This window comes from Rattus norvegicus, chromosome 13 (assembly GCF_021556685.1).
Source record: "Rattus norvegicus strain SHRSP/BbbUtx chromosome 13, alternate assembly SHRSP_T2T, whole genome shotgun sequence".
Lineage (NCBI taxonomy): Eukaryota > Metazoa > Chordata > Mammalia > Rodentia > Muridae > Rattus > Rattus norvegicus.
Genome location: NC_141546.1, coordinates 104,795,564 through 104,806,106, shown reverse-complemented (window position 1 = coordinate 104,806,106; position 10,543 = coordinate 104,795,564).

Genomic DNA, 10,543 nt, shown 5'->3' with positions numbered 1-10,543 from the left:
GTCTCTTCCCGTTTCCTCCAAAAACCAGGCAAACATCCACGTATCTATTCTGATTTTAAAGACATGTGACACCCCCCCCCCCAGAGACAGAGAGGTAAAGTGACAGGGGACAAAGTTGTATAACTCAGTATAGGGCCGACATTCACAACTACGATTATTGAGCTCAGATAGGCAGGCGGCTTTCTGCTGTCTCAGCACCGAACCACCCAAGGGGAGCTGTGCTCACGTGTGACCAAGCCCACTGGGGTCAAGGGCAAAGATTGTACTCAAATGCAGTTATAGTGTGCAGGGAGGAGAGTGAGGGCTTGCCCAGGCTGGTGGGACTTACAGAGTGCAGGGCTTCAGAGCCAGGGAGGAGTGAGCCACAGGGAGGAGGGTCTGTGGCTTTGTTCTGGCTGAACTCTGCCACCCACATGGGCTTGGCTCTCCTTGTGACCCCTGTGCAGCACGGCAGGGTCTGACTTTGCCACCCCGTGGGAAGAAGAGGAGCTTGAAATTGTTTTGAGATGTTTTCATTGATTTTCTTTAATGTAGAAACATTTCTACTCGCACAAGGGCTTCCGTGGGAGAGAGGAAAGAAAAGATTGGATACAACTTTGGGGGACTGGGTGGAGCTCAGGGGGGGAGCCTGAGTGCTTTGTCGATTGCTCTTCAATTTATCAGTATTTTCCTGGAGTTTCTGCGCAAAGCCCTCAGCTTAATCTCACGCTTGGGTCAGGCACTGGGAGAGGAGATGGAGCTCCCTGGGTCCCTTGGCTTGCAGACTAGTTTAGGCTGGGCAGCTGGGCCCTACTTAAGTCCATACATTTAACCCAACCATAGCTGGACAATTTTGCAGAGAGAATCCAGCTGCAAGATTAGAATCTGGGAGACTTTCTGAAGGAATGGAAGCAAGAGTTAGAGGTTGAGGCGTGTGGTTTCTGGGCAGGTCATTTGTGAAGCTACCCACTGAGAGCTTCAGGCGCTCTCACATGTCACTAGCTAGCTAACACAGCCACAAGGAAGGTCTGCCAGTGTCTCCAGTGTGCAAATCAGATGAGGAGGAAAACGAGCAGGGAAATATAGGCCAGGTTCCTTTTAAAAAGTTACACACATGCACATAAATGTGTGCACGCATGGGTGTGCGTGTGTGTGTGTGTGTGTGTGTGTGTGTGCATGTGCGTGCCTGTGTGCTGTGTGCCTGCTCCTCAGTAGGCTCCTTTACCCACTAGAGCATCTTGATGGCCCTGAGTCCAATTCTTAAGGAGACCTTTCTTTGATTAATGAGTGCTTGAGACAGGGAAAACCAATGCTCCCAGATCTCAGCCTCTAGATGCTCTCCCAAGCCCTGAAGGTATCCCATGATCCCCCCAGGGGCATGGCCCCAAATCTTCAAAGAAGCCTCCTTGTCAACTTCCCTTGCATGGCCCCTATGATACTACTGAATTTAATTAGATAATACGTGTATCATTGAATGAGTACATTGAAGAACTACTGAGTGGGACAGGAGGCTGGTCAAGGAGGAAAGGGTCATTTCAAGAGAGCCCAGGCTGTGCCGAACAACAAACTATACAAGAACACACAAGATCTACCCACCATGCTGTCTGCACAGGCTCCTATTCAACCAAGACACCTCTTAGTCCTAATGCCCTTATGCTGAAGCAAAAGCACTGTGAGATTGACACCTTGTTACAGGCCTGGAGGAGTTGGTGTGGAATCTTGGACTTAGCAGGGAGCAATTGTCTAGGGCTTTGTTGTGTTGCTACTCTCTCTGAACGGAGACATGCTCTCCTGGAGGGAGGAGGGAGAGGGAAGAGGGAGGAGGGAGAGTGAGGAGGGAGGAGGGAGACTGGAGGAGAGAGGAGGGAGGACAGAGGAGGGAGGAGGGAAAGTGAGGAGGGAGGAGGGAAAGTGAGGAGGGAGGAGGGAAAGTGAGGAGGGAGGAGGGAGACTGGAGGAGGGAGGAGGGAAGAGGGAGGAGGGAGGAGGGAGGAGGGAGGCTCCAAAGACTCAGGACACCAAGGAGTTTGTAACTCATGAAGCTTAGCATGCTCAGAAAGGTACAGGATTCACACACCTCCAAGTAAGGCTCAATGACAGTAAATGACAGGTGTTCTGGCTGGTTTTATGTGACCTTGACACAAGCTAAAGTCATCTGAGAGGCGTTAAAACCCCAACTGAGAAAATGCCTCTGTAAGATCTGGGTCTGGGCGAGCCTGTAGGGCATTTTCTTAATTAGCAGTCGATGGGGGAAGGCCCAGCCCATTCTGGGTGGTGCCATCCTGAGCTGGAGATCCTGGGTTCTGTAAGCAAGAGGGCTGTGCAAGCCACGAGGAACAATCAGAGAGCTGCACCCCTCCATGGCCTCTGCACCAACCCCTGCCTCCAGGTTTCTGCCCTGTTTGAGTTCCCACCCGGACTTCCTTGGGAGGTAATGTGGTACAATGTGGAAATATAGGCCCAGTAAGCCCTTTGCTCCCCAAGTTGCTTGTGGTCATGATGTTCATCACAGCAACAGTCATCCTAATGGAGAGGTCAGGGGCTCTTCAGGGAAGCTGCCTACAAGGTAGGCAGGGAACTCCAGGGATGGATCTTCCAGAACCATTGCCCACACTGGTGAGGTTTTCTAGTGGGACGGTTGCTTGTGAGGACCAGTATTCCTCCCAGTAAACTCTTCCCTGCTTCTTCATCCAGCACGACCTGGGTAGGACTCGCTCTTTTGTCTGTCACTGGCGCCTTTCCTGGTGTGAAGATCTGTTCACGTGTCCCCAGGAAACGTTGCATGAGATCCTGGAGTCACTGTGTGTCCCTGTGGCTTCCTCCAGCATCTCCTTCCGGAGGAGCGCCAGACCCAACGTTTGCCTCACGTGTTTGCTCCTTACCTAGAAAACGCGGTTCCGGCGCGACCCCATTCCTTTTCTATCTGACAGGAGAGTCACGTGGCTGAATGTCACTTTGTTTGTTTTTCTTTTGTTCCCGACTAAGGAGAAGCTGCCCATCTTCCTCCGAGCCCTGGATGCTGGGCGACTGTGATTGGCAGTAGCCCAGGATACAAGACAAATGTGCCTTAGGAAACAGATCTGCCAGAAAAATTCTGCCCAGTATGGGCTCATTTCACCCCATTCTTGGTGGCAGGAGTTTCATGTGCCTCTGGGCAACTCTACCATTTCCTCCCTCCCTGAGTGACCCTAGAGGCAGCGTCGTCGTCTTTTCATTCTGTCAGCTCATTGCTTAGATTTGGGCACCAGTCTGACATGGACAGTCCCCAGGAGGGTGGCGGCAGTGGCCGAGGCGAGGACGGACACTCTTTTTCGGTTTGCCGCTGCTGCAAAGTTTATTTAAAACTGCGGCATTTTGTGACCATTCCTGTGCACTTCGAGCTCCCAATCGAGGCAGGCGGACAAGAAGCTGGGAAGATGGACGGAGCCATCCGTCCATCTCAGTATTTACATCTCCTGGTAGAAACAAGTACCCACCTTGGGGGAGACTTTCTCCTTATGCTGCTGTTTGGGTGGGAGAGTTGGGAGGGGTGAGGGGAATGGTGTGTATGGGGGGAGGCAGGCCCCAGGGGGGACAGCAGGAGGAGGGGGGCATGGGCTGGCTGAATAGAAGCTCAAGAGCCCTTGTGTACAACGAGATTAGCACAATGTGAGCGTTTCCATGCCAAGGTGCTAACGCAATAATACTCACGAGTTTGCCAACTTTTCAAATTGAATGTATTTGATTATTTGCTTTTAATTAGTGTGAGTTTTGGAGTATGTACAGGATTGTCAGGGATCCCCACAAAGCCTTCCACAGCCCAGGAAGCCTCCCTTTGGTAGAGATGGCCCGGGATTGTTCTTTTTTAGTGATTTAACAGCTCTGGTAAATGTTTCAGCCCATTCCCATTGTGTCTCCGTTTCAACCTATTGGCAAGACCAGTTGAAGTGGGAAATAAACCTCTTCTCTGATACGGATGCTGAGGCCACTCCTGAGATGGGTTTCCCAGCACAACCCGGGCTTTCGATTAGCACCCCTGGCTTGTTCTGCTGCTTGGGCTTGTGATTTCCTTTCCTCTTTTTCTTGTGATACCTTTCTCTCATCTCCTTCCCTACCAGTGCACTTTAGGAGACATCTGTTCACAGGGAGAACAAGTGGACAGCAGAGAGGGAGAGGAAAAGATACCTGCTTATAGGACTCAGACACATCTCCAGAGCCCTTTGCATCTAAGTCTGCTGTTCCTCTGCTTGACCCTGCTCAGGATGGCTGTCACCTCTGCTACCCAAGGGGACAGTGAGGTCCTAGAGAGGCTGGGTCCCCAAGCTGGTGAGGGATGGTCTGGCTGGTGGGCTTACTCTCATTCATGCTATCTTGTCATTTGACTTGGTATTTCCTTCCCCATCTCCCATGGGCTGGCAAGGGTCACTCACAGAATTAAAAGTCTCTTATTTGGCCCAAGCATCAAGCAGCAAAGTGAGGTGGAGGGTGTGATGTCCCTGTCACCTTCCTCTTCCGTTTGGAAAGGAGAAGGGAACAAGAGGCTCCGGTCTCTCAGGACATCTGGGTCTCGGAACATCAGGACCTAGATAAGACTGAACGCACCCAACATGGCCGGCCACCTTATCCTTGCCTGCCTTCAGCTCCCTTGGCTGTGCCCACAGCTCCCCGGGGCTGTGGAGGAGCTGTCCAGGCTGGGGAAGAAGGGCCCCCTTATCCGCATTCTGAGGACGGCCGCCTGCCTGCCCACCCATTACCTACACAATCTCTCAGTTACATTAAAAAAAAAAAGTCTTCCCCCCCTTAACAATAGGAGGAACAAATGGTTGACAAATAACAACAGCAGAGCCTCTCCGACAAAAGCACGCAATTATTACAATTACACTCCCCTTGATTAGGCTGCCACGCACCGCATTTCAATGTAATTGATGTTGTAGGTTGACACATCGGACACGAATATTCTCGCCTGTCCCTTCTCTCTTTTGTCTCTGGGGCTGATTTGCATTTTCTATGCTTTTAGTAATGAAGACTTAGCACTTTTCCTCCATTAGAAAAAAAAAAGACAGATACAATAATCTGCAACTCGGCACTTGTTTAAGGATTCTGACCCTCGAAAATACCACTTTGCTTCACACATTAGCTGCTTACAAAGAAGGAAGCTAATGTATCATCTAATTGGGCAAACCACTGCATCTGATTTCTCTCAATCAGACTATTAGCTTCGTAATTACCCATCTGCCTCGTGTGGAAAAACGGCAAGGCGCACACCCAGCTAATAACATTCTCAAGAGCTCTCCACCGCGGTGAGAGGAGGCGGTGTGGAGGGAGATGGTCTCTAACCATTTCCATGCCAAGGTGGTCACACAATGCAGGGTGGAGGGGGGGCATGCCAACCTGCCCCGATTGGATGTTGTTCATGAGTTCTTTAATGAGTTGCCATTTTGGGTTGGGTTGGGGGGGTCTGTTCAGGATCACCGTGGCTACTGGTGTGGTGGTGATGGTGGCTGTGGTAGACACTGAAGTGTGACCTGTGGGGATGGAGGCCTTGGGTTGGAGGAGACATACTCTCAGGGTGGGTGCTGTTGAGGCAGAACAAACACCATAAAAAACAAGAGGTTGACTTGTCTTCTCCCTCTTCTGTGGCTGGACCTCCTCTTTTCTTCAGGTAGGTGATGACAAGCACTTGGCCCAGTGCGAGCATGGACAGGAGGAGGGTGAGCATCCTGACTGGGTGGTGGCCTCCCTAACTTGCCATCGGTCTTTGTTTATTTATTTGAGACATAATTTCTCGTACTCCAGGCAAGACAAAAACTTACCTCACAGCTGAGGATGACCTTGAACTCCTGACCTCAGGCCTCTACTTCCCAAGCTCTTGGATGACAGGCATGGGCACCAAGCCTGGTTTTACGTGGTGCTTGGTACAGGACCCTGGGTTTCATACATGTTAGACGGATGCTCTACCGACTGAGCTGCGTGACGCACTAGAGTCTTACGATGGCTCCTGAGCTCGGGTTGTCCAGTCTGCCTCTGCGGGGCTCTTCCAGTCTCTAAACACGACTTGACCTCAGGTGCTAGGAAACTCCCTTTTCTCCAGTTCTGTATCCTGGGCTGGGACTGGGGGCTGGTTCTGACTATGCCATCAGGAGGGGGTAGGGCATAAGCATTGGATGTGTTTGGGAGAGAGGGTGGGGCTGAGTTTTATGGAGACCCAATGTCCATCTCTGAAGTTCTCCCACTTTCTGGTAGGACAGCCTGGCCGGGATGTGGATGTTCCCAGTAGCTTAAGCAAAGAGCTCTAAGGGAAACGTTTAAGAGTTACCAGGCTCCCACTGCTCAGTGTATTTTCTCTCTCAGGTGGGCACACTGGCTGCTGGGGTCTCTGCGTTTACTCTATGTGGTTACTTCCTTTACTCCCTAGCGGCCCCCTACCAGACGGAGGAGCGCAAATTAGCACAGTGGTGAGCTCTACTTCTTCACAGCAAAATGTTAGCACCGATATGCTTCGAAAGAGTCCACATTTAATAATAAATTACTATTGACTCTACTGCCCGTGAAAATGTAAACAGAAAATCCCAAGAAAGTGACGCCCTGGGGAGAGGCCCCCAGCTGCCCTGTGGGCATGGGCTTTGCTTTATAGAAATCTTAACAGCAGATAAAAACAACGTTGCTCTTACACGAGTAAGAGAGGAGGTCCCGAGACTCACCAGGTCTTGCTAAATCCTCCATCCAACTGGCAAGGATTTCTCAGGGTAGAGGCAGGAAGCAAACTCACTCATGAACTTACCTCAGCCAAAGGCAGCCTTGCTAGGTGGGCAGGTTCCTATCGTCTCCCTTCTCCTCTCTTCTCCCCTCCCCTTCTCTCCCCCTCCCTCCTCCTCCCCCCCCTCTTCCCATTTCTTTCCTTTTGCTCTCCTTCCCTCCCTCCTCCCCTCCCTTCTTCCCAACTCATTTGGCCCCCTGTACTCTTCCATTTGTAGAAAAGTGGCCTCTGTGTATGCCAGAGAAGTTTGGGCTGTTGATCCTCCTCTCTGTGCCTGGAACTGTAGATTTCTACAACCACCCCTGGCACCTTTTTTTATTTAGGACACAATTTTCATAATGTGGTAAGAAAGCCAAAGGAAGGGGTCCTATCTGGGACTGGGCGGGAGTGTATGGAGGAGACTAGGGGAGGAAGATCATTGAGAGCACTAAGCAGTGGCACATACACCTGGAGATTCTGCAGTAAAGCCCACTACGTGCTATGTGAGCCTAAAACAATAAAAAAACAAAACAAAACAAAACAAAAAAACCTCGTGACATGCCATTGGAAGAATTTTGTTGACCGGTGCTAGCTCGCCTAGTACATCTTTAGGAAAACGGGAGACCTGGGACAGCTGTAGGTAACTGTTGCTTTGGCAACTTGTGGGCGATACCTAGGCTATCCCTGGAGTCTTGCATACAGACCTCTGAGGATTCCTTCCAAGTCTCTGTTTAAGACCCGCACACACCCAAATCCTATGTATAGCCTGCATTAACATCTGATCATCTTTTTCTGCACTGGCTGCTAGGAAGCTCAAAGGTGAGGTTAGCCCACTGCCGTCACAGGACAGATGGTTTATCTTTGTCTATTAATGTCTCTCAAACCTTACCATTGTCTGAACCGTTGTAAATTCTCTGCTTTGCTCTCAGTCTTGCAAATACTTCTATTAGGTCTTCTGGTGTTAGTGTGTATGTGCCTGTGTGTGTGTGTGTGTGAATGTGTGTGTGTGTGAATGTGTGTGTGTAAGTGTGTGTGAGTGTGTGTATGTGTGTATTAGTGTGTGTGAGTATGTGTATGTGTGTGTTAGTGTGTGTAAGTGTGTGTATAAGTGTGTGTGCCTGTGTGTTAGTGTGTGTGAGTGTGTTAGTGTGTGTGTTAGTGTGTGTGAGTATGTGTAAGTGTGTGTATAAGTGTGTGTGCCTGTGTGTTAGTGTGTGTGAGTGTGTGTATGTGTGTGTTAGTGTGTGTGAGTATGTGTATGTGTGTGTGTGTGTGTGTGTGTGCACCCCTGCATGTCCACCCACAAGCCTGTGCATTTATGCAGTGTCTAAATACATGGCAGGAAAATGTTCTGGTGTGAGCCAAGAGCAAAGAGACAGAGCTTTCCCTGGACCACACCAGGACTAATACAACAAGAAATTTTTCCTGTGCCAAGAACAGGCTTCCTCAGATGTTCAGAGATTAGCCATGGAATCTGGTGAGATGGGTGGGCTTGAACCCCTTCTTTTCTTTATTTCTGGGGTGGGACATCGTTTGCTAGACTACATGATAATGTTCTTACTCTTCCCTAACCAGGCTGAGTCCTTTGAGCATTCTCTGGGTCATGTTCCAGCCTCGGCCCTCCCAGACTTTAAAAGAAATCTGTCTTCATGCATCGCCAGACCCCAGGAGGTAATGAGCTCACGCCTTCCCCTCCTATTCCTGCCCTTCCCACTTGTCTCTCCTTGCTGGTTAGGTCTCACTAACATAGCCGCCGATTGTCCAAGTGGAACCAGATGCAGGGGCATCGGTGAGAGCTCCTGCAGTGACTGCTCATCCTCCTTGGTGTGGGCAGGACATCCCTTAATCCATTGGTCCAGACAACTTTGGTGAGTCTGTTGCTAGGGGCACACCTGGACTTCCTGCCTCTTTCCTGGATAATTTCTGGGTCCTTGTGAAAGCCTGTGGAACCTGCCCCCTTAGATGGGTTCTCTAGTTCTCTCCTCGCATAGAGCAGAAGGACCAGTTACCTCCCCTTTTTTATGGGAGCCACTCTGCCAAGCCAGGCTAGCTGAAAAGCTGGGTGAGTTTTCAGATCCCCACTCAGAATGAGAAGAGTCCCTGACCTTCCTGGAGCTGGGGAATTCACCAGCAATTTCTGACACTGCCTTTTACCTACTTTGCTGTTGAAAAGGACCTCACGGCTTGCGGTTCTTTTAGTAGGCATCATAATTCCTTAGAGAACCGGAGTATGTATGGTCTCCACACTAACCACAGACCTGAGAAAACACTAGGCCTCTGGAGCCGGCCCTATAAACAGCGCTGAGTAGCAACTATGTAAAGAGTTCCCCAAAACAGCACTGGGTAGCAACTATGTAAAGAGTTCCCATAAACAGTACTAAGTGGCAACAACTCTGTAAAGAGCTCCCATTGGAACAATAGGACGGTCCCTGCTCCGTGCCACTGCGCCATTGCGATCTATCCTGTTTCCCTGGATTTTTCCTCCTCTGAGCATCACACTAATACCCAGATGAGGGGAAATACAGCCAACTTGCAATTGACGATAAGCAGATTATGCCACAGTTTATCTCCGGCCAATCTTGCTCTCCTCTCTTAGTTACCATCTTCGAGCTTACTTAATTTCTTTATTGCTTTTGTAGTCGTTACCATCTGCTACAGAAGCTGGAGTTCCACAGGAACTAGGAGGACACTTCTTAAATGGAAATCATTATTTTGAGGCCAATGAGCCCGGGAAAGGCTGCAGTCTTGGTGGGAGGTGAGCTGAAGCTGGACAGAGCAGAGAGGGCCAGGCGGGCCTGGGAGGTATCTCTGTCTTCCACTTGGTTTACTGAGGAGGAAATGAAGGCCTTGGTTGGGCAGAGGCTTGCCAAATGTTCCGGAGCCACCTTGAGGAAGCTGTGATGTTAAGAATTCAGGTCTGGGAGCTGAGGAGATCACAAGAATAATTTCCCAGAAGTCATGAAAAAAATGTCAGGAGTGGAGGTGTGGCTTGCCATCTCGGTGCTGGGACCATAGGGACAGGAGGGTCCCTGGGCCAATCTAGACTAACAGCTCCAGGCCGATGAGAGAGAGAGAGAGCCTGTTTGAGAATGTGAATGACTATTCCTTAGGATGGTATCACTGTTCTCTCTCTCTCTCTCTCTCTCTCTCTCTCTCTCTCTCTCTCTCACACACACACACAAACACACCACAAAGGAAAACTCATACATATGTGGACTCTCTCACAAACACACATATAACACACACCAACAGAAACACACACACACACATGCTCTCTTACACTTAAACCTTCTCTCTCACACATATATAAACACACACATAAACAAAACACACACACCCCCATACACACATACATACAAACACAGAGAAAATAAAGGATCTGGGCCTAGAATCCTTATAGTATATCATAATTTTTACCAATCTGAATGAAGAATTTACCCACATTCAATGTGTACGACTGAAGGGTGGGGGGAGAGTGGACAGAGAGATGTCTCTTAACTTTCTAGTTCCTGGGAATTCTGCAGCACAAATTTCATCACTTTGTATGCAAACTGGATCACTAGGGCATAGATCTCCTAAAAGAGAAAGCAACCATGAAGGCAAGAGAGATGGCTCAGCGGTCAAGAACACTGTCTGGCACTTGGAGAACCCATGCTCAGTTCCTAGCACCCCTGTCAAACGACTCACGACTGCCTGCAACACCTTCTCCAGGGAGATCCAATGCCTCTGGCCTCTGAGGGCACTTGTCCTCTGCATGTGCACACGCACATGCGTGTGCGCACACACACACACACGTAATTAAAATCAGTTTAAAAAAAATCTTTAAAGAAAAAAGGAACAGGCCTGGTG